Genomic DNA, 25,323 nt, shown 5'->3' with positions numbered 1-25,323 from the left:
TTATCTTAATCACTGACACAGGTTGCCCAAATGTTTTTTCCAGTTTTCTCCCCTTGCTCTCTCGCTGTTGCTGACTCCTACTGGGATATGGTTTCATGGGTGCAAACAGCTCTCCGCTACCTCAAGTGACCTCAGACAGTGCTAGCAATCCATCTGACTGTGGGGAGCACCACAATCAAGCCCACTGAAGCAGCCCTAATCAAAGTCACAAATGACATCCTCTATGACTGGGACTGTGGTGCATTTTCCCTCCTCATCCTGCTTTGCCCCTGCAGCTTTTGATACAGTCAACCACGCCGCCCTCCTTCAACGCCTCTCTCCATTGTCCAGCTCAACAGACTGCCCTCGCTTGGTTCCACTCTTACCTATCCAATCATAGCCAGAACACCTCCAGCAATGGCTTCTCTTCCCATCCCGCACCATTACCTCTGGAGTCCCCCAAGAATCTATCCTTCACCCCCTCCCGTTTCTCATCTACAGTGCTACCCCTTGTTGACATCATCCGAAGAAATGGAGTGAGCTTCCACATGTACGCTGCTGCCACCACCTCTCTGTGCTGCCAGACTGCTTGTCTCACATCCAGCATTGGAGAAGCCACAATCTCCCACAGTTAAACACTGGGAAGACTGAAGTCATCATCTTTGGCCCACTTCACAAACTTTGCATCCTTGCCACCGATTCCATCCCCCTCCCGGCCACTGTCTCAGGTTGAACCAGAATGTTCACAACCTCGGAATCCTATTTGACCCTGAGCTGACCTTCCAACTCCATATCCTCTTCATCACAAAAAACGCCTACTTCTACCTCTGTAATATCGCTTGCCTCTGTCCCGCCATCTGTTGCTGAAACCCTCATTCATACTTTTCATCACCTTCAGTCTCGACTATTCCAATGCTCTCCTGGCTGGCTTACCCATTCTCTACAAGCTTCAGCTCTTCCAAAATTCTGCTGTCCGTATCCTAGCCCACACCTGCTCACCCATCATCCCTGTCCTCACGGACTTACATTGGCTCTTGGTCCCCCAGCGGCTCAAATTTAAAATTCTCATCCTCATTCTTAAATCCCTTCAGGGCCTCACCGCTCCCTACCTCTGTAACTGCCTGCATCTCTACAACCCCCAGAATTCTTTGTTCCTCCGACTCTAGCTGCTTGTGCATCTCCCACTCCCTTCACCTACTACTGACAGCTGTCCCTTCAGCTGTTTAGACCCCACGTTCTGAAATTCCAACCCTAAACTGGAAGGAGGTAGACAGTCGTGTTCTCCAGGGGTTGGTACGAGGACCACTGCTTTTTTTGATATATATTAATGACTTGGACTTGGGCGTACAATTTGATAAAGGTTTTCAAAATCATGAAGGGATTGAACAGAGTAGATAGAGAAACTGTTCCCATGAGCGGAGGGGTCAAGAACAAGAGGACATAGATTTAAGGTGATTGGCAAAAGAACCAAAGGCGACATGAGAAAAAACCTTTTTACACAGCGAGTGGTTGTGATCTTTAATGCACTGCCTGAAGGGGTGGTGGAGGCAGATTCAATCATGGCTTTCAAAGAGGAACTGGATAGATACTTGAAGGGAAAAAAGTTGCAGGACTACGGGGATAGGACAGGGGAATGGGACTAGCTGGATTGCTCTTGCAGAAAGCCGGCATGGACGTGACGGGCCGAATGGCCTCCTTCCATGATAAACCTCTCTGCTTCTCCACCTCCCTTTTCTCCTTTATAGCCATCCTTAAAACCCATCTCTTTGACCATTCTTTTGATCGCTCTCCTAATATCCCCTTCTTTGGCCCGGTGTCCATTTCTGTCTGATTATGTCTCTTGTGAAGTGCCTTGGCATGATTTTCTATGCTAAAGGCACCGTATAAATGCAAGATTTTGTTGTGGCTTTTGTTGTTGTGCTTATCTGACCCCGAAGCTCACATAACACTTTCCTGTGGGGGTTATTGGATGGTATTCAGGAACAGGAACCCTGGCTGATCTTTCCTGTGAGGGTTATTGGATGGTATTCAGGAACAGGAACCCTGGCTGATCTTTCCTGTGAGGGTTATTGGATGGTATTCAGGAGTAGGAACCTGTCTGATCTTTCCTGTGGGGGTTATTGGATGGTATTCAGGAACAGGAACCCTGTCTGATCTTTCCTGTGAGGGTTATTGGATGGTATTCAGGAACAGGAACCCTGTCTGATCTTTCCTGTGAGGGTTATTGGATGGTATTCAGGAACAGGAACCCTGTCTGATCTTTCCTGTGGGGGTTATCGGATGGTATTCAGGAACAGGAACCCTGGCTGATCTTTCCTGTGAGGGTTATTGGATGGTATTCAGGAACAGGAACCCTGTCTGATCTTTCCTGTGGGGGTTATTGGATGGTATTCAGGAACAGGAACCCTGGCTGATCTATCCTGTGAGGCTTATCGGATGGTATTCAGGAGTAGGAATCCTGGCTGATCTTTCCTGTGAGGGTTATTGGATGGTATTCAGGAGTAGGAACCTGTCTGATCTTTCCTGTGGGGGTTATTGGATGGTATTCAGGAGTAGGAACCTGTCTGATCTATCCTGTGGGGGTTATTGGATGGTATTCAGGAGCAGGAACCCTGGCTGATCTTTTCCTCACTAACCCAAGGCTGCTGAGGCCAACTGTAGTGCCCCACTGCAGTTGGAAAATGTTCATTTAAACAGTGAGAAACATGAGGGATAAGTCTGAGATCTAAGAAGTCAATGGCAACTTCAGGTTGAGGAATTGTAGGGCAAGGACCTTATTTAGTCATTGTGCTGTTGGCTCTCTCACTGCTCCAGTCATTGAGTGTTGGCTAGAATGTGAACAAATTATAGTTATAAGTTTGAAAGTTTCATGTATCAATGTTTTGAAATGAAATACCTGCAGTTGACTGAGTTTCACTCTAATGAGTAATCACCATTTAATGAAGGATTCATAAGCTCACAAGATAAGTTTGGATGAAGAAGGTCCATCAGTCCATTTTATCCCATCTTTCCAGGGTACCAACTCTAACATCTTTCTACTTATATCATCTAGCTGTTTCTTAAATGAATCCCATTTCCCTGACCTCAACCACTCCACCCCATTTCCTGACAAGTCATGACATTGTTATAATATTAAAGGTGTAAGAATAGCTTTGCTGGGGATGAAATACAAGTTATCAGAAGAGCAACAATGAAAGGTCATAAGGTGATGCCATCTTTAAGATCTATTGATGTGGAGATGCCGGTGATGGACTGGGGTTGACAAATGCAAGGAATCTTACAACACCAGGTTATATTCCATGGAATCCGAATCCCACACTCACCTGACGAAGGAGAAAGCCTCCGAAAGCTTGTGATTTTCAAATAAAACAGTTGGACTATAACCTGGTGTAAGATTCCTTGCATAAGATCTATTGGGCACAGAGGTTCCCTTTTATCACAATTATGCTCAATGGAAACATCCTGATAGAAAAAGTATACTGTTTGTAAAAAGGAGCCAAATGCTGCTGATTCTGCCTAAAATAGGTATCCCTATGTGGATGCAAAAGCCTTTAAAGTAGGAGCTACCTGCACATCATCCTGATGACAGTTTGGTCTAAAATAAGCTATTTCTCTTTCTTTGCCATGAGATGCCTCAAGGAAGAGCTTTTAGCTCTTTACTCTGGTGATGTTCTAGACAGCTATCCAAAATCAGGCAAGACCAAAGTACATAAAATAACATTGACTTAGTTCAGCTATGTCAACAGGTTGAGCACAGCCATTTTACAAAACATCATTCAAATATTAAAAAATATTGCCAATAAGACTGGAACAGTGCTGTCAGCAAATGCAAAGCTCTTAGTGCCACATATACACAAAAGTTATTTTTATAAAAGTTTATCTGTAATAAAACCATGCCACATAAAAGGACTTATTTATGATATTCCATTTATACTGGCCATTAGGTGGTGCCAACGGGGGAAAAAAAAGCAGTTGAGTCTGAGGAAGAAACAGTCTAGACTCACTTTTTATGTACCAGGGGAGTGTTGTTAGCAGAGCTTATTTTGCACTCCCTTATTTCATATTACAGTTGCGAAATTCCTGCTCAGACAGACTATAAAGCATGCAATTTTTACCAGACTGTAATTTAGTCGGTTTCAGCATGTCCTAATTAAAACCAAACATATCTGTCACATGTACAGTATCCTCATCTTCCTGTGAAATTAAAAGTTTCCTTTGAACAGCAGATTCAATGTTTAATTCCTTACCATTTTAATTTTGAAATGTTTGAGGTTTTTTTCAACAGAATAAAGTATCTGCCTGCAGAAAGCTTGTTCATTGCAACTCAAAATACTTCAGATCTACTGAATAAAGGAAATGTATATTCTTCATTTTGTCAAATCATGAGAAACTTTCAAAAGTACAGATTAACTATTAACAATTTAATTATTCACAATAATTTACAAATAACACCAAGTTATTATATCATACCAACCTATGAGGCTTATAATAACCTTTTTCATAAATTCAAAACTACCATTGCATATTACATAAGTCAGAAGTTAAGCAACAGGTTTGGCCTACATTCATAATCAGTTTGTAACATTGTTGCATGGCATAGATCCTTTGAAAATATTTTATGTTTTGTTTCACACTTCTGAACTACAGCCTCCTGTGCTCCTCCCTCCCCCAAAATAATAAGAAATAATAAAAAAGTATGACTTTTTATACTATGCACAAATTCCCAAGTTAACATTCTCACAAACAAAATCAATGTAACAGCTATGTACCAGTTAGCCTACTTGATTTGTTATTGCTATAAAATGTGAAAATGGCAATACAACCCTGAGTTAACAAAAAAAATTAGATTTTAGCCTTCTCACAGTAACACCATAAAATTTAATGTATAGCACAATCTAACTTAAACGTTTTTTAGTCTGACATCTGTTGACAGGCAAAAAAAGGAAAAAACCAATTTCAGGTTAGCCCACAAATCTAACACAAAATGGAACATTATATGATAGACATGTCACTTGCCAGAAAACTGCCCGAGGGTAAGTTAAATATAGCATTAAAGCCTTTGGCTGAAGTTAAATTTTATATAAACTATTAGATCTCCAGTGGTAGTGATCACAGGCAGTCTGGGATGTGGCGAGCAGTTTCTGGTGTTTACCACAGTAGCTGCTGCAGTCTAAAAGTGACAGCAGTTCACCATTGCAGCAATACAATCAATTTACTGAAGCAATAGAGGTAAAAACATTACATCCCTTAATGATGATAGAAGATACAGGCCTCACAGATGTAATATGTGCAATATAATTTCCATACCACTTTACAAAACTTGCACAAGATGCAAGTAACTTGGTTTATTTTTTCCTCCCCTAAACTTCTTGACATTGGTCACTTACGTTATGACAACTCTCCCACCTCTGAAGGCACAGTTTCAGATGTGATGCCTTGAAAGATGTAACAATGTGCTGGAAACAAATCTTCCAATTATATAGATTTATATTGTGATCAACAGGTTATAGCTACCTCAAGCCTGCCTGCTACATATATAATATGCATCTTATGAAGTTGAGATCGTTAATGTAAAGTAACCTATTTGATACAATGACTATTATAGTTAAAACTGACAAAGTTGAGGAAAAAGCTTTTTGAAAATGTATTAGAATTTTGCCTGAAAATATTTATGGGAACCATTTAGGTGGCAGCCTTGGTTCAGTGGTACACTCTCACCTCTGAGTCAGAAGTTTGTGGGTTCAAGTCTCATTCCAGAGACTTGAGCACATTATCATGGCTGACACTCCAGTGCAGTACTGAGGGAGTGCTGCACTATCGGAGGTGCCATCTTTCGGATGAAACTTCAACCTGAGTCTCTGTCTTTCCTCTCAGGCAGACATAAAAGATCCCATAGCATTTTTCGAAGAAGAGTAGGGGAGTTATCCTCGGTGACCTGGCCAATATTTATCCCTCAACCATCACTAAAACAGATCATCTGGTCATTTATCTAATTGCTGTTTGTTGGACCTTGCTTGCGCAAACTTCTCGCCACGTTTCCCTACATTACAACAATAACCACAATTCATAAAGTACTTAATTGGCTGTAAAGCACTTTGGGATGTCCTGAGGTTTGTGAAAGGTGCCTTTCTTTTTCTACATGTGTTATTTAGTATGATAGTACTGCAGTTCAAATAATAGCGAGGAGTCACTTGCACTGTTTACAAAAGAATGCTAATAAGTACTTAAAATAATTTCATTGACTTTTAGCTATAGATCTAAATCCACAGTGCATCTGAACATTAACTCAGAAACTATGGTGAAAAGCAGTGGTAAACAATCATGATAATGCTACATTACTCCGGAGAGCTTTCTGACCAACAAGCCGTGTTAAATTCCTGCAGCCTAACTCTAAAGTTGGAAACAGATGCCATCTTATGTACTACTCATGTAAATCATGATGTTTTCAAATAATGAAAATGAATATATTGATGCACTACTATTTTGCATTTGCGGCTTTATACTTTGAGTATAAGTTGACAGTTATTGATGGCATGTCACTGCCATGAACAGAGATCATTATTTAACTGTTATATTAAAATGACATAGTTCAAAGTTAATATAATTAAACTTTCTACTAATACAAAACCTGAGTTTAGACTTCAACAGTGGCATTTTCTTTTCCTGACCCAGTCTTAAATTTTCTTACTTTAGTGTCAGCTTGACTTAGTTGATAACACTTTAACCTCTGAGTCAGGAGATTGTGGGTTCAAGCGCACTCCAGGATTTCAGCACGTAATCTAAGGTGACAATTCAGTGTCTGAAAAGAGGGACTTTTGCACTGTCAGAGTTGCTGTCCTTAAAATAAGATGTTTTGCTGAGGCGCTGTTTGCCTGACCCGGTGGTTCAGTTTGACATTAAAGATCCCCATAACATTATTTGAAGAACAGCAGGATATTCTCCTGGTGTCCTGGCCAACATTCCTCTCTCAACCAATACCACTAAAACAGATTAACTGGCTATTCATCTCATTCCTGTTTGTGAAACCCTGCTATGTGCAAAATGGTTGCTATGTTTGCCTACAGAACAACAGTGACTTCATTTCAGAATAATTCATAATATGTGAAGAACTTTAGGACATTTTTGCGAGATGTTACAAGGCGTTATATAAATACAAGCACTTCATTTCTTTTCTTCTTTCCTTCGAGAGAGATTCAAAATTAGTAACTGGATGTGACGCACTTTGAGGCATTTCTGAACGATGCAATGTTGTGCTATATAAATGCACATTCTTATCTTAATTTATTAAGTGCCTTCTGTAGTAATTATCATAAGTCCTGCTGCTCAGAATTTTATTTTGGAGTTACTTGTGACATTTACATCATTCTGCATCCCTGTGCATAGTGTATATCTGAAGTCACAGAGAGTGGTAGAAACAGGTCATCTGGAACAACTCAACCATTTTTTTACAAGGTGATAGTCTGGGAGAGAAGTTGCACAGATGAAGAAACTTTTTTAAGAATTAAGTTAAAAGTGTTTACATCAGTTCAGTGTTCAGTCTATAAGAGTGCAATGTCTTCTAAGACTTCAACAGCATTTTTATTAATTGGCAATGTTTTTCAATTGATTATAAGGATAATGCTATACGTTAAATACTCCCAAACAGTATCATTCCAATACCTATAGGGGCAGAATTTCATCTCACCAACAGTCATCACTGCTGAAAAATGGGGTGGCAGTGAGATGAAAATTGTGAGAAAAAACTTCCCGCCGTCTTTACGGCCACTGCAATTTTGGAGGGGGCCTTGCAATGGGCAGTCAACACTCCTGCCTGACACAGGGAGGAGATTCATAAGAACATAGGAAATAGGAGCAGGAGTAGGCCAATCGGCCCCTCGAGCCTGCTCTGCCATTCAATAAGATCATGGCTGATCTGATCCTAACCTCAAATCAAAATTCATGTCCAATTTCCTGCCCGCTCCCCATAACCCCTAATTCCCTTTACTTCTAGGAAACTGTCTATTTCTGTTTTAAATTTATTCCCGGTAGAACTGAATGCAGTGCAGCCTAATCAGTGGCCATTAAAGGCATTGCTCGAGGAAGCTCTTAAAACATTAAAGTTTCCTTTTTTAAATGATTCTTGTGGGGCCAGGAAGAGCATGAATCATCCACCTGGCCCCACAAAAATCACCCCAATCACTGCTGTTCCCTCCGCACTCAACACTCTGCTTCCGCGGAGGAACGGCCAGATTTTCTGCCCTCCGCCCCCTATTACGATGAGGCCCAATCATCAAAATCGATCAGGCCTCCTGCAGGCTCATTGGGTGGATGCTACGCTTGCACCACCCACCACTTGCCAAACTCAAAAACCGCCTTTGTAATGTCACTGTGAAGAAAATATTTCCTTGAGTACATATATGATATTGCTGGACTGTGCATTAGATTATAGGAAATCTGAGCAGAAACTAGAGCAAGTCACTAAAAGCATAATGAAAACGGAAAGTTGTGAGGAGGCTTTAAACAGGGGTGGGTGAAGACAGAGAAATCTAGCAAATAAACTGGGACTTTGAACCTGATGAGCTGCGGGACAGGTAGTCAGTGGAGGTCGGTGAAGACAGCAGTGTGTGGAACTTTGGAATTAGCTACGGGCCGCAGAGTTCTGAATTAATGGACAGCTGGGGAGACAAGCAAGTAGAGCATTGGACAATCAATCTTTGAGATGAGAAGGCATAAATAATCAATTGAAAAGCATGTTGACTATAATATTAAAAGCTTTGAATAGTTGAGACTGGTGGTGACAATGATATAGATGAGGGTTTCCGCAGCAGATAGGCTGAGCATGGGCAGAGCCAAGCGATAGTGTGGAGGTGAAAGTAGGTGATCTTTGTCATAGAGAGGATATGGGGGTGGAAGGTTAGCTTGGGGTTGGATAGAATGCCAAGGATGCAAATGTTCTGGTTCAACCCGAGACTGTGGCTGAGGATGGAGATGGAATCAGTGGGAGGGGTAAGGGTGTTTCTGGCGAGGTCTAAAGACAATGGGAAGATCAAAACCAATCAGAGAATCATAAAAATTTACAGCACAGGAGGCCGCCATTCGGCCCACTATGCCTGTGCCGGCCGAAAAAGAGTTACCCAGCCTAATCCCACTTTCCAACTCTTGGTCCATAGCCTTGTAGGTTATGGCACTTCAAGTGCATAGCCAAGTGCTTTTTAAATGAGTTGAGGGTCTCTGCCTCCACCACCCTTTCAGGCAGTGAGTTCCAGACCCCTACCACCCTCTGCGTGAAAACATTTCTCCTCAACTCCCCTCTAATCCTTCTAACAATTACGTTAAATCTATGCCCCCTGGTTATTGACCTCTCTGCTAAGGTAAATAGGTCCTTCCTATCCACTCTATCTGGGCCCCTCGTAATTTTGTACACTTCAATTAAATCTCCCCTCAGCTTCCTCTCTTCCAAAGAAAACAACCCCAGCCTATCAATCTTTCCACACAGCTAAAATTCTCCAGTCCTTGCAACATCCTCGTAAATCTCCTCTTTACCCTCTCCAGTGCAATCACATCTTTCATCTAATGTGGTGACCAGAACTGTACGCAGTACTCTAGCTGTGGCTTAATTAGTGTTTTATACAGTTCTAGCATAACCGCCCTGCTCGTATATACAATGCCTCGGCTAATAAAGGTAAGTATCCCGTATGCTTTCTTAACCACCTTATCTACCTGTTCTGCTACCTTCAGAGATCTGTGGACATGAACTCCAAGGTCCCACTGTTCCTCTACATTTCTCAATATCATTTATTGTGTATTCCCTTGCCTCATTTGCCCTTCCCAAATGCATTACCTCACACTTCTCCGGATTGAACCGCATTTGAACTGCAAACTAGTCACAGAATTATTGCTAACACAAGCTAAGAATATGCACTGCTTGACGTTAAAGGGGAGAATGGTGCTGACACAAAGAACAAGACCTAGTTCAAGAATAAGGTACACACATCAGTCAGCAGCAGGACTTTTCAGGAAGACAGAATCAATAAAACAATATGTACAAAAGGTCAACATGTGAAATAGGTTGACATTTTCTTAAAGCACAGTGAAGCATGTTACTATTATCTCTGTTCGTCATCATTGTGGCAGTCAGGCATTCTTCAGTAACTTCACCATTAATAAATTATTAGAAGCTGATAAAAAGACTTGACTTGCATTGATTAATTAAAAAAAACAATGTGTTATTAAACCAGCTGAACAAAAAATAACAAATAGTTTATTACGTTGTCCTTTTCTTATCTTATGCACACCTTACATAACTGTTGCAATAAAACAAGCTAGCTTTCATCTCAACAGCTCTGTGGGTTTCGTTCATTTGTGCATAAAAATTTAGCGTTCCAGTTGCTATTTTTAGATCAGTTGTGCACAATCTGTTTTGCCTATATCTCTCAGTAATACTAAACAGCTGGATATCGTCCTATATTCAAATACCATGCTCAGTCTCAAACATATAATTATTAACCATCCAAACTCTATTCAGATTCAGGCATCAATGCATCACGCTGTGGTCCACGTTCGAAATCTGAAAGCACGCATCAACAATTTTCACTTGGTCAAAAGTTCTGTTTCAAGCAAAGTTTGTTTACAAACATTTATAAAAATAAATGTCATTTCAATTTTGAAGAGGGTATCACTTTATATAAATTCATGGACAAACATACTGGAATTTTGTGGCCTTTTGATTTGCCCTTGGCACCTTTTGTGCTCATGTTCTTGGCATACATCATCTAAATCCATTAATGCTTGTGCTTTTTTTTTGGGCAGGGGAATTTGAAGAATATTTTTTTTTTTTTTGAGTGTCAGCTTTTCTCAGTTGGTAGCACTTTCACAACTGATTCAAAAAATTGTGGGTTCAAGCCCCCACTCTACACCAAGAGCACATATTCGAGGCTGCTACTTCAGAGCAGTACTGAGAGAACGCTGCACTGTTGGAGGTGCTGTCTTTCAGTGGAGAGCCCAGCTCCCTGTTCCAATGGATGTAAAAGATCTCACGGCACTACTCAAAAGGTAATTCTCCTGGCATCCTAGCCAAAATTTATCCCTCACTCACTACTGAAACAGATTAACAGGTCATTTATCTCATTGTTGTTTGTGGGACCTTGTTGTGCACAAATTGACTGCTCCATTTGTGAACAAAACACTTCAAAAGTAATTCACAAACTGTGAAGCACTTTAGGTCACCCTGAGGACATGAAAGGTGCTATATAAATGCAAATTATTTCTTTCATTATGATCTCATCCTGGGCACTGCTCAATCACATTACAATTCAAACTGTTTTCTTTTTATTTTCTCAGTCCTTAATCATAGCTAGGTAAAGACGATGGAGTACAAGTCAGAATATTACGAATTGAACTGCCCAAGAATCAGCCAGAAGTTATTAATTTGTGTGTGGCTGGAAACAGTGTGGGAAATACTATCAGAAGCGCAACTATTTTTAACAGATGAAACGATGGGGCATCAGGAGGTAGGTATTTCTATTATGTATTGTGTAATAGTTCTGACAACAAATATCCAGAAAAAATGCAATAATGTTTTATTTTCATTATTACCTCAATCCCTCGCTATGTTATGTTGAGTGCAGATTTGTGTTGTTATCCACGAATTCATGCTGGCTGTATTGTTAGGTTTTCAGTGACCTATTGCTGTGTGACTAAACCCGACATCTAGGTAAATGCAATGACACCAAAACGGGATCCTTCCAATTAGCCGATAGAGTCTGTTTGTAAAAGTGAGTCTGTGTACCTAACTGTATTGTTCAGACAAAATAGAGTATTTACTGAAAGCATTTCTCAAACAGAATAAATTTGATAATGTACACTTTGCACAACACTACAGAATTGGAGATGTTTCCCAGAGTAGTAGGGAGGGATGGGCAATAAATGCCAGCCTTGCTAGTGACGCCTACATCCCGAGAATAGTAAAAAAAACGAGACAGGAGTGGGTGTTGCCAGCCTACTGCCTTATTTTATTTCAAGCTGCCACCTGTTGGGCAGCCTAGAGAAGAGGTACCTGAGTCTGGCCAAAGACATTTAAGACAATGAAAAACTTTTCATTTAACAACCCCATCCCACCAGGACAATTTCAAGCAGTCAGTGCCATGACGATGCTTTGTGCAAGTGACAGAATTATGTGTTTTGAGACTATTTATGCCACTTCATCTTTTGATATAACGTTTGGCAAATGCTTTTTACCAAAAATAATGGTCTGTTAAAACAACTGCAAACTTATTAAAATTAGTGATTTACAGGTCTGGGGAAATTCTCAAAATAGCACAGAGGGGAGGGTACCTGATTAATTTGAGACAATAGGCTTCCGGATATGGTAATTTTCTAATCATCATATACTTAAAAGTACTGCACTATAGACATCTATAGACGTTTTTATTGCATAAGAACCTAAGAATATAAGAAATAGGAGTAGGAGTAGGCCTTCCGGTCCCTCGAGCCTGCTCCGCCATTCAACAAGATCATGGCTGATCTTCTACTTCACGCCATTTTCCTCCACTGTCCCCATATCCCTTGATGCCTTCAATACCTAGAAATGTTTCGATCTCTGTTTTGAATGTACTCAATGACTGAGCCTTCACAGCCCTCTGGGGTACAGAATTTCAAAGATTCACCACCCTCTGAGTGAAGAAATTTCTCCTCATCTCAGTCCTAAATGGCCTACCCCTATTCTGAGACTGTGACCCTGGTTCTAGACTCCCCACCCAGGGGAAACATCCTCCCTGCATCTACCCTGTCGAGCCCTGTAAGAATTTTGTATGTTTCAATGAGATCACCTCTCATTCTTCTAAACTCTAGAGAATACAGGCCGAGTTGACCCAATCTCTCCTCATACAACAATCCCGCCATCCCAGGAATCAGTCTGGTGAACCTTCGTTGCACTCCCTCTATGGCAAGTATATCCTTTCTGAGGTAAGGAGACCAAAATTGTACACAATATTCCAGGTGCGGTCTCACCAAGGCCCTATATAATTGCAGTAAAACATCTTTACTCCTGTACTCAAATCCTCTTGTAATAAAGGCCAACGTATCATTTTCCTTCCTAATTGCTTGCTGCACCTGCATGTTAGCTTTCAGTGACTCATGTACAAGGACACCCAGGTCCCTTTGAACATCAACATTTCCCAATATCTCACTATTTAAATAATACTCTGCATTTTTGTTTTTCCGATCAAAGTGGATAACTGCACATTTTTCCACATTATATTCCATCTGCCTTGTTCTTGCCCACTCACTTAGCATGTCTATATCTCCTTGAAGCCTCTTTGCATCCTCCTCACAACTCACATTCCCACCCAGTTTTGTGTCATCACAATTTCACATTAAAAGGCACTACCAGGGAGGAAAAAAACGTAAACTGCAAATTTCCTTTGTGAACTGGTTAATTAAAAAAACCTGCCCCATAGTTAAGAATGATGTCTATAGCAGTATCTTATTACTTCAGTTCTAAAAATGGCTTCTTATTCCAATTTAGCTTCAAATCTCTAGTTAACAAAAAGATTAATTATACCAAGTCACGCATCTCAATCCCCAACTTATGTACGTAACTGAATGTAGAATAAATTAGGTGATCACATGGCTGATCTATTGCATTTGACTTCAATGAACCCTCTTTTGAAGTGCCAAAACTCAATTAAAGAAGGTTCAAACTGCACAATTCCTTATTAACTACAGCACTTTTAGATACAAGCACCTTCATTCTCAGTCTCTGCTTACAGATATTCTATATTCCAACTCTCCCACCAGTTACCTTTATTATCTGCGTTTACATTGTGCAAAACCTGAGCTGGTTCCTGGAAACACACAGCTGGCTACAAGCTGATTGTTAGAAAATCCTGGCAGTTTTACAATCAGCTGGGAAGACATATTTTCAGTGGGTCTTTTGGGCCGCCAGTCTTAGTGAGTGCTGATATTTTTATATTCAGTTTCTAATTGGCTATGTGAGATCCATGTTACCGAGAATTGGCGGTACTAGAGTAGATCATAGGAACATATGAATTGCTAGATGATTGTTACAACAATAATGGAGTTGTTGACTAATTGCGACAACCAATCTCAATCAATTAATCTGTAACAGACTCAGACATGAGGCAAGAAAAGCTTTGGGAACCATAGGTCCAGACACTTGTTCCTCCCAAGCAAGCTACACCTACCATATGTCATGTCTCAAATTACTCATAATGTATCCCAAAATCTGTCTAATTTGCATTTGAATTAATCACCACTATCTACTTCCATCATCTCCACCAGAAACCTGTTCCATAGATTTACCACTCGCTCACTGATATAATATTCACAGAGTAGTTTTGAATTTACCACCCCTTCAAGCGCAGACGGTGTCCTCTGGTTCTACTGTTCTGGACAAGGTGAAACAGCTTGTCATGATCCACATTATCTAGGCCGCTTTGAATCCTAAGAACAGCAATCATATCACCTCTCACCCTTCTTTTTTCCAGTGACAACATGTCCAATTTACATAATTGCTCCTCATAATCCAATCCTTCCAACTCTTCAATCATTCTGGTTGTCCTCTTCTATATCCTTTCAATAGCTGGAACATCCTTTTTGTGCTGCGGCTGTACACTAAGTATGGTCGCACCAATGATTATCTCAGTGCGGTGGCAGGATTACCTCACCATTGCGGCTGAATATTGATCTTTTAATATATCCCAACATCTGATTTGCTGTACACATTGCCACCAAGCCTTGTTGCAATTGTTTCAATTTAATATCAATTAGGGTCCCACATAATTTAAAAGCAGCTGTTATGAGCTACTCCAAATCTCTTCAACGTTTTGAAGTATCACAGTTATTCAACCTACAGGTGTGAAAAGATAATAGTGGTCTTTGAGGTATATTTCACATACTGATATGCTGATATTTTTGGAATAGCTTTTCTAGCTTTTTAAACTGTACAAGCATATCAACAAAGAAAGTAACTACTGGGTGTTTTCTATAGGTCCCCAATTAGTGGGAAGGATTAAGAGGAGCAAATTTGCAAGGAAATTACAGAGAGGTGCAAGAACTATAGAGCAGTGATAATGGAGGACTTCAACTATCCTAATATAGACTGGGATAGTAATAGTTCAAAGGGCAAAGAGGGGAAGGAACTTTCTTGATCAGTATGTTTCCAGCCCAACAAGGAAGGGGGCATTGCTGGATCTGGTTCTGGGGAATGAGGTGGGTCAAGTGGATCAAGTGTCAGTGGGGAAACATTTAGGGAACAGTGATCATAAGGTTTAAATTAGCTATGGAAAAGGACAAGGAGCAATCTGGAGTAAAAATACTTAATTGGACGAGGGCCAATTTCAGTGGGTTGAGAATGGATCTGGCCCGGGTAAATTGGAATCAAAGATTGGCAGGCAAAACTGTAATCAAACAATGGGCGGCCTTTAAAGAGGAAATGGAAATGGTTCGGGTACAGTCTAGGTACATTCCCACAAGGGGGAAAGGTAGGGCAATCAAAGCCAGAGCTCCCTGGATGACGAAAGAGATAGAGTAAGATGAAGCAGAAAAAGGGGGCATATGACAATGTCAGATTGATAATACAAGAGAGAACAAGGCTGAATATAGAAAGTACAGAGGAGAAATGAAAAAGGAAATGAGAGTATGAGAACAGACTGGCGGCTAACATAAAAGGGAATCCAAAAATCTTCTACAGGCATATAAATAGTAAACAGGTAGTAAGAGGAGTGGTGGGGTCGATCAGGGACCAAAAAGGAGATCTACACATGGAGGCAGAGGGCATGGCTGAGGTACTAAATGAGTACTTTGCATCTGTCTTTACCAAGGAGTAAGATGCTGCAGAAGTCACAGTAAAAGGGGAGGTAGTTGAGATACTGGATAGGCTGAAAGTTCCTAAAGAAGAGGTACTAGAAAGGCTGGCTATGCTTGAAGAAGATAAGTCACCCGGTCCAGATGGGATGCATCCTAGTTTGCTGAGGGAAGTAAGGACGGAAATTGCAGAGGTGCTGACCATAATCTTCCAATCCTTCTTAGATAAGAGGGTGGTGCCAGAGGACTGGAGAATTGCAAATGTTACATCCTTGTTCAGAAAAGGGTCGAAGGATAAACCCGGCAACTACAGGCCAGTCAGTTTAACCTCAGAGGTGGAGACGCTTTTAGAAACGATAATCCGGGACAAAATTAATAGTCACTTGGACAAGCGTGGATTAATAAAGGAAATGATGTGGAGATGCCGGTGATGGACTAGGGTTGACAATTGTAAACAATTTTACAACACCAAGTTATAGTCCAGCAATTTTATTTTAAATTCACAAGCTTTCGGAGGCTTCCTCCTTCATCAGGTGAACGATGTGAAAATGAAATCCTCGAAATGAAATCGCATTTATAATTCACAGAACAATGCTTGGTGAGTACAGACAGTTTTTTCAACTGCCCGTTGCCAAGGCAATCAGTGTGCAGACAGACAGGTGTTACCTGCCAGGTCTCAGAATATACAAATCACCAAAAAAAAACAACAAACAAAAAAAAACAGAGATAGAGAGGTAGAAACATAGAAAAGACAGCAACTGACCCGTTATATTAAAAACAGATAACATTTGTTCGCTGGTGGGGTAACGTGTAGCGTGACATGAACCCAAGATCCCGGTTGAGGCCGTCCTCATGGGTGCGGAACTTGGCTATCAATTTCTGCTCGACGATTTTGCGTTGTCGTGTGTCTCGAAGGCCGCCTTGGAGTACGCTTACCCGAAGGTCGGTGGATGAATGTCCATGACTGCTGAAGTGTTCCCCGACTGGGAGGGAACCCTCCTGTTTGGCGATTGTTGCGCGGTATCCGTTCATCCGTTGTCGCAGCGTCTGCATGGTCTCGCCAATGTACCATGCTCTGGGGCATCCTTTCCTGCAACGTATGAGGTAGACAACGTTGGCCGAATCACAGGAGTATGAACCATGCACCTGGTGGGTGGTGTCCTCTCGTGTGATGGTGGTATCTGTGTCGATGATCTGGCATGTCTTGCAGAGGTTACCGTGGCAGGGTTGTGTGGTGTCGTGGACGCTGTTCTCTTGAAAGCTAGGTAATTTGCTGCGAACGATGGTCTGTTTGAGGTTGGGTGGCTGTTTAAAGGCGAGTAGTGGAGGTGTGGGGATGGCCATAGCGAGGTGTTTGTCCTCATTGATGACATGTTGAAGGCTGCGGAGAACATGGCGTAGTTTCTCCGCTCCGGGGAAGTACTGGACGACAAAGGGTACTCTGTTGGTTGCGTCCCGTGTTAGTCTCCTGAGGAGGTCTATGCGATTTTTTGCCAGGAAAGCCAGCACATATGTGTTAAAAGCAAATCATATTTAACTAACTTGATTGAGTTTTTTGATGAGGTAACAGATAGGGTTGATGAGGGCAATGCGGTTGATATAATGTATATGGACTTTCAAAAGGCGTTTGATAAAGTGCCACATAATAGAATCGGCTTGTCAGCAAAATTGAAGCCCGTGGAATAAAAGGGGCAGTGGTAGCATGGATATGAAATTGGCTAAGTGACAGGAAACATAGAGTGGTGGTGAATGGTTGTTTTTCAGACTGGAGGAAGGTGTACATTGGTGTTCCCCAGGCGTTGGTCCGAGGACCACTGCTTTTTTGATATATATTAATGACTTGGACTTGGGTGTATGGGGCACAATTTCAAAATTTGCAGATGACACAAAACTTGAAAGTGTAGTAAATAGTGAGGAGGATAGTAATAGATTTCAAGAGGACATAAACAGGCTGGTGGAATGGGCGGACACATGGTAGATGAAATTTAATGCAGAGACATGCAAAGTGATACATTTTGGCAGCAAGAATGAGGAGAGGCAATATAAACTAAATGGTACAATTCTAAAGGGGGTGCAGGAACAGAGAGACCTGGGGGTATATGTGCACAAATCTTTGAAGGTGGCAGAACAGGGTGAGAAAGCGGTTAAAAAAGCAAACGGATCCTGGGCTCTATAAATAGAGTCATAGAATACAAAGGCAAAGAAGTTACGTTGAACCTTTATAAAACACTGGCTCGGCCACAATTGTGTCCAATTCTGGGCACTGCACTTTAGGAAGGATGTGAAGGCCTTAGAGAGGGTGCAGAAAATATTTACTAGAATGGTTCCAGTGATGAGGGACATTAGTTATGTGGATAGACTGGAGAAGCTGGGGTTGTTCTCCTTAGTGCAGAGAAAGTTGAGAGGAGATTTGATAGAAATGTTCAAAATCATGAAGGGTTAAGATAAAGTAAACAAAGAGAACCTGTTCCCATTGGCGAAAGAACCGAGAACCAGAGGACACAGATTTACGGCGATTGGCAAAAGAATCAAAGGCAACGTGAGGGAAACCTTTTTTTACACAGCGAGTAATGATGATCTGGAAAATGCTGCCTGAAAGGGTGGTGGAAGCACATTCAATCATGGCTTTCAAAAAGGAATTGGATAAATACTTAAAGGGAAAAAATTTCCAGCACTACGGGGAAAGAGTCGGGGAATGGGACTAAAAGAGCCGGCACGGGCTCGATGGGCCGAATGGCCTCCTTCTGTGCGGTAACAATTCTATGATTCTAACTTCTCAGTACACAACAAACTTCCAGCTCAATAAGTATATATACTTTCAGAGCTATTATCAGGGCCATTGTTATACTATGACTGAATAAATCAAATTCATTTTTTATTATTTGACATTCTGGAATTTTTAAAACAGTGTTTTGGAAATTGCAATCCATGATTCAATTAACTTGTGAAAATGGTGACGATGAAACATCATGTAAGCCCAAAATACTAATTGTAGATTCTTAAGTATCTACAATATTAACAATATTTACTTAAGATAATTTAGGATTAAAAAGGTTAAGTTATAAAAATTGACAAAAATAGGCTTAAAATAACACTTAAGAGAACACAGGTATAGGTGATTAATCAATGATATCTGTTTGTCTGGAGTGTATATAGTATGGAACATTTTATGTGATAAAATGGTGAGCCTACAGAATGAGGTATTTAAATACAGTGCGAATCCATTTATTGGAAGAAAATAATGCTGATGCAGTGGAGTATTATTAGGTGGATGTTAATATCGACTTCAAAAACAAAATTTCATGCAGTGCTAATTTACTGCCACTAGACACAGCTAATGGTTTTATAAATGATACGCACTTACCAACAAAATGCTGGGCTGGGAGCTGGTGGTGGGACAGTTTTGAATATTTTTCAAACTTATTTTACAGGAACAAAATTTGTACCAGTGAAACATAAAACAAAATAAAAATGAACACACACCCCAGCTTTGTGACAGAAACAAACTAAACTGTTACCTCAGGGGATCATTAACAGTCTCAGAACCCAATCGCAGGCTCTTTTGAGACCATTCAAACTTTTGTGTCTTCTTCAAATTTAAAATTGATTTTTTTTTTGCATTTTTATGACAGATTACTGCAGGAGCATCTCTGACTTTGGCCTTCTGCAAATGAAGATCTCAACCAACACCATCGAAAACAGAATATGAAAAACTATATAAATGCAAATTCATTCTTTCTTTATCTCCTGTGCTGTTTTACTTCCAATTTTTCTGCCTAACACTTAATCTTTAAGCAGCTTGCACAGTTTTTCCTTGTTGATTCTCCATCCCTTTATTTGTCTCTAACTCTTGCTAAGTCTCTTCTGTTCCTCTATTTCTATATACGTTCCACTCTCTGTATACTTCTGACAAATGTTACCTACCTGATCTACTCAACTGGAACTTTTAATTATTTTTTGCAGGGGGTAGCGTTTACAGACAGAAACGCATGCAATTGGTTAATTTTGCTGTCAATTGTAAAAAATCAAGGTATTTTCTCTCCCCCTGAATCTAAGAGGTTGTATGCCGCCTGAAAAGAGATGTTTGATTGTGGTATGAGTTCTTCTTTGCAAGCCCTACTCCCATTCCATTTTTAAACTCATCTGGGAGTTTTTAAAAATTTATTCTGAGAATATGGGCGTCACAGCAAGGCCATCATTAGTTGCCCTTAAGAAGGTGGTGTTGAGCCTCCTTGAGCCTGTGGTGACTATACTTCCACAGTGCTGTTAGATAGTGGGTTCCAGAATTTTGTATTCTGCCGATCAAGCGGTTCCTCCAGAGAGATATGCCCACATCTGTCTGGTAGAATACAGTTGGTGCACTCTCGGAGTTGAAGTGCTGAGTGACACTGGTGCATTCTTTTACTTGTGGTCTGCCATCTGATTCAGTCTCCATACCAGCAGGGAAGACATTGCAAGGTTCAAGAATGTACCCAAGTTCAAGACCAGGTTCGAAAAAAGAGCAGGACTTGTAAATTGTATCCATATGATTTATATCAATTAGTGTTAATTGTATTCAGGTGGTGTGTTATCAATTGGAGACTCTCTTGTATCCATTTATATGAGAGTTTACCTCAGGTGTGGATTGGGTAATGTGGATCTCTGTTAATAAAGGCTCAGAAACAACTGAAGACCAGGCTCTAGTATTCTATCCTTCACCACCTGGTGATCCAATTTATTACAGGACTGTGGAGAGAAGCATTATTACACAGATAATCGTGGCTTTCAAAAAGGAATTGGATAAAAACTTGAACGAAAAATTTTCAGGGCTACGGGGAAAGAGCGGGGGAATGGGACTAACTGGATTACTCTTACAAAGAGCCGGCACGGGCTCGATGGACCAAATGACCTTTTGTGCTGTAACCATTCTATGATTCTATAAGTTTAATTATTTTGTCAATTATTTATTATGCCTATTATGTTACAAATTTCATTTTTGATGCCATATCTCCAGTTCCTGAGAAACTGAGTTTTGAAAGCACTTTCAAAATATTTTGTGCAATTTTATCGGTTGTCCTTCAGCTTGCTACTTGTTTACTGGTATCTTTTTACCTCTTGCTACTTATGTTTAGCTTTGCAATTTCCTTACAACTTTTGAGACAATCAGCATCAACAGTGATTTCTTTTATCAATTATAATTTTGCTAATCAGGATTCCAAGTGTGATGGACACCTTGCTGTTCCTGTACGAACGCACGCTAGATATAAAACATTTAATAATATGAAAAGAAATAGCATTGCAGCTGAGAAATCCTCAGGGAACCACAGATCTCTTCAAATAATTAACTTTTTTTTTTAAAACAGGGAAAACTAGCAATTTAGAGACGGAAGCATCACTTCCAATTACTTGTGTGTGAAGATATTAGCCTCAGGCAAAAAAAAAGTTTCATAATTTTAAACAAAAAAAAACGTTATGATTTCTGGTGTGAAATTCTTCAAGTCTCACTGCACAGCCCCTCAGCTAAGTGCTTGCAGACCATATTCCCCCTAAAAGAATGAAGATAAATGCCCACATTATCCCAAGAAAACTTTAAGTGGCAGTTTACATTATTCACATTGTACTGCATCAAGTGCAGAGAATTCCACAGAATAATCCAATACGTCTGGAAAACTAACCCCCCAGGAATGTTTATAAGTGAATGCGGGATGGGCGTGAGTATAATTAGACAGCTGTGCTGATGGTTTTCTATTTTTTTTGGATTATTCAAGCAAGATTTTGTATTTTTCTCCCATTCTAGAATACAACTCCAGATGTTTTAATGGTCAATCCTAACCAAAAGAGATAGAATATTTAAGTTTTTAATTATGCCAAAGAACATATTGGAAAATTTAGCCATGTAGTCATTTCTTTATTCCCATAACACATGGTAAAAAGAAAAATAGATGAACTCCCCCCTCCCCAACCTCCCTCAGTGACTCATCCCGTATGGTCACATGTTTACTGGCAGCTGTGTGGTACCTTGCCCATGTGACCATTCTTCACATGTAGTTTTTGTCAATGATTTGACAGGCTATTCAACAATAGGTAACATCTTCAGCTGAGGACAACCAGGTCTTCTTTTAGAGGGCTTAGGTTCTGGAAGCACTCAGGTGACAAGCTGTGCAGTGAGATTTAGAGAAATTCACATCAGAGGTAACAAGGTCTTTCTCAATGCTCTTATTCAGTACTCAATCAGGATGGTTGGATAGAAACTAGGAACAGGAAATCCAGCAGGTTTTGTTCCTCTCCCTTGTTCAGATCTATTGGGGTCAAATTTCCTCTGAGGTCCTCCTGATTGGCAGAAGATCGGCAGAAATGCCCTCTACCCAGGTAAATAGGGTTTATGCTGATCTTCTGCCACAGGTACGGCGGCCGATCGGGAGAACCCCACAGTGATTTTTCTAGACTGATTTTTCTTGTGTTTATTATATTATACATGTTATTGTTAGCTATATACACTGACCTGATTGAAGAAAAATGGCTGCCAAAAATAGTGTAAAGAAATTATTTGAGCAATTTGATTGTTTAGTTTTTTAATAATTGCTGCCTCCTGTTGTTGGGTTTGGAAAAAAATGCAGTCATTTAACCAGTGGCATTTCCCTATCTTTTTAGTGGATGGATCTGCTTTTTGATTCTGTTGCATTTAATCAGTGTTATATTTGAGTCAATCAACTTGGTTAATGTAACAGATCTACACAATGTGGAAATTTTGAGCTGACAGACCTCTGTGGTCAAACTTTCAGGTATAATCCTTTTTTTTTATTCGTTCATGGGATGTGAGCGTCGCTGGTGAGGCCGGCATTTATTGCCCATCCCTAATTGCCCTTGAGAAGGTGGTGGTGAGCCGCCTTCTTGAACCACTGCAGTCCGTGTGGTGAAGTTTCTCCCACAGTGCTGTTAGGAAGGGAGTTCCAGGATTTTGACCTAGTGACGATGAAGGAACGGCAATATATTTCCAAGTCAGGATGGTGTGTGACTTGGAGGGGAACGTGCAGGTGGTGTTGTTCCCATGTGCCTGCTGCCCTTGTCGTTCTAGGTGGTAGAGGTCGCGGGTTTGGGAGGTGCTGTCGAAGAAGTCTTGGCGAGTTGCTGAACTGCATCCTGTGGATGGTACACACTGCAGCCACTGTGCGTCAGTGGTGAAGGGAGTGAATGTTTAGGGTGGTGGATGGGGTGCCAATCAAGTGGGCTGCATTGTCCTGGATGGTGTCGAGCTTCTTGAGTGTTGTTGGAGCTGCACTCATCCAGGCAGGTGGAGAGTATTCCATCACACTTCTGACTTGTGCCTTGTAGATGGTGGAAAGGTGTTGGGGAGTCAGGAGGTGAGTCACTCGCCGCAGAATACCCAGCCTCTGACCTGCTTTTGTACTACAGTATTTATATGGCTGGTCCAGTTAAGTTTCTGGTCAAAATTCTATAGACTCTGGAACAGTTCCTACAGATTGGAGGGTGGCAAATGTAACCCCACTATTTAAAAAAGGAGGGAGAGAAAATACAGGGAATTACAGACCAGTTAGACTAACATCAGTAGTGGGGAAAATGCTAGAGTCTATTATAAAGGATGTGATAACAGAACACTTGGAAGGCATTAATGGGATTGGTCAAAGTCAGCATGGGTTTATGAAAGGGAAATCATCTTAACAAATCTACTGGAATTTTTTGAGGAGGTAACTAGTAGAATAGATATGGGAGAACCAGTGGATGTGGTGTATTTGGATTTTCAGAAGGCTTTTGATAAGGTCCCACACAAGAGGTTAGTGTGCAAAATTAAAGCACATGGGATTGGGGGGAATATACTGGCATGGATTGAGAATTGGTTGACAGACAGGAAACAGAGAGTAGGAATAAACGGGTCTTTTTCCAGGTGGCAGGCAGTGACTAGTGGGGTACCGCAGGTATCAGTGCTTGGGCCCCAGCTATTCACAATCTATATCAATAATTCGGATGAGGGAACTAAATGTAACATTTCGAAGTTTGCAGATGACACAAAGCTGGGGTGGAATGTGATCTGAGGAGGATGCAAAGAGGCTCCAATGTAGTTTAGACAAGTTGGGTGAGTGGGCAAGAACATGGCAGATGCAGTATAACGTGGATAAATGTGAGATTATCCACTTTGGTTGTAAAAACAGAAAGGCAGATTATTATCTGAATGGTGATAGACTGGGAAAAGGGGAGGTGCAACGAGACCAGGGTGTCCTTGTACGCCAGTCACTGAAAGCGAGCATTCAGGTGCAGCAAGCAGTTAGGAAGGCGAATGGTATGTTGGCCTTCATTGCAAGAGGATTTGAATACAGGAACAGGGATATCTTACTGCAGTTGTACAGGGCCTTGGTGAGACCACATCTGGAGTATTGTGTGCAGTTTTGGTCTCCTTATCTGAGGAAGGATGTCCTTGCCATGGAGGGAGTGCAACAAAGGTTTACCAGACTGATTCCTGGGATGGCAGGAATGACGTATGAGGAGAGATTGGGTCGACTAGGCCTATATTCACCAAAGTTTAGATGAATGAGAGGTGATCTCATAGAAACATATAAAATTCTAACAGGACTAGACAGACTAGATGCAGGGAGGATGTTCCCGATGACTGGGGAGTCCTGAACCAGGGGTCACAGTCTCAGGATACGGGGTATGCCATTTAGAACAGAGATGAGGAGAAATTTCTTCACTCAGAGGGTGGCGAACCTGTGGAATTCTCTACCACAGAAGGCAGTGGAGGCCAAGTTATTGGATCTATTCAAGAAGGAGATAGATATGTTTCTTAATGCTAAAGGGATCAAGGGATATGGGGAAAAAGCGGGAACAGGGTACTGAGTTAGACGATCAGCCATGATCATTTTGAATGGCAGAGCAGGCCCGAAGGGCCGAATGGCCTACTCTTGCTCCTATTTTCTATGTTTCTATGTTTCAATGTGACCCCCAGGATATTGATGGTGGGGGATTCGGCGATGGTAATGCCGTTGAATGTCAAGGGGAGGTGGTTAGACTCTCTCTTGTTGGAGATGGTCATTGCCTGGTACTTGTCTGGCGCAAATGTTACTTACCATTTATCAGCCCAAGCCTGGATGTTGTCCAGGTCTTGCTGCATGCGGGCATGGACTGCTTCATTATCTGAGGGGTTGCGAATGGAATTAAACACTGTGCAATCATCAGCGAACATCCTTTGAAAGGTAGGTTGCTAGAGATGAACACTAGATGCAAGAAAAGTGGAGGATTCATGCTGGTAAATAGGGCTGGAGAAAACGGCAGGGATAGGGTGGTGCGATATCATGAAAAAAATTGAGGACAGGGACAAAGAATCTGAAATTGATAGTTTGGGAGAAGGGGAGGTAATAGAAGCTGGCAAGAACAGGAGTGATGATGTTGGGGTTTTTGTGCAAAATAAGATATGGTTAAAGTATTGTAAAAATATCACTTTCATCAGGCTGTTTGGCACAGTAAGTTGATGTGATAACATGGTGTGGTATGGAAAAGTTCAAATCAAAGCTTCCTTGAACGTTGAGATGCAAGCTGTGGTGAGCACTG

At 41.1% G+C, this 25,323-nt stretch overlaps 2 protein-coding genes across 5 annotated transcripts in view; one reads left to right on the top strand and one right to left on the bottom strand.

Moving 5' to 3' along the window:
• The window catches only part of nt5dc1 (5'-nucleotidase domain containing 1), a 568,661-nt gene that overhangs the window by 298,536 nt on the left and 244,802 nt on the right, over window positions 1-25,323 (bottom strand). The window lies entirely within an intron of this gene.
• LOC137321547 (collagen alpha-2(IV) chain-like) overlaps window positions 10,810-25,323 on the top strand; it is a 112,959-nt gene continuing 98,445 nt past the window's right edge. Inside the window, exons 1-2 of the mRNA XM_067983944.1 lie at window positions 10,810-11,010; window positions 11,299-11,468. The gene's annotated coding sequence lies outside the window, so the exon portion shown is untranslated. The remainder of the gene's footprint in view (window positions 11,011-11,298; window positions 11,469-25,323) is intronic.

This window comes from Heptranchias perlo, chromosome 5 (assembly GCF_035084215.1).
Source record: "Heptranchias perlo isolate sHepPer1 chromosome 5, sHepPer1.hap1, whole genome shotgun sequence".
In the NCBI taxonomy this organism is placed as follows: Eukaryota; Metazoa; Chordata; class Chondrichthyes; order Hexanchiformes; family Hexanchidae; genus Heptranchias; species Heptranchias perlo.
This window is presented reverse-complemented; position numbering and strand designations above follow the sequence as displayed.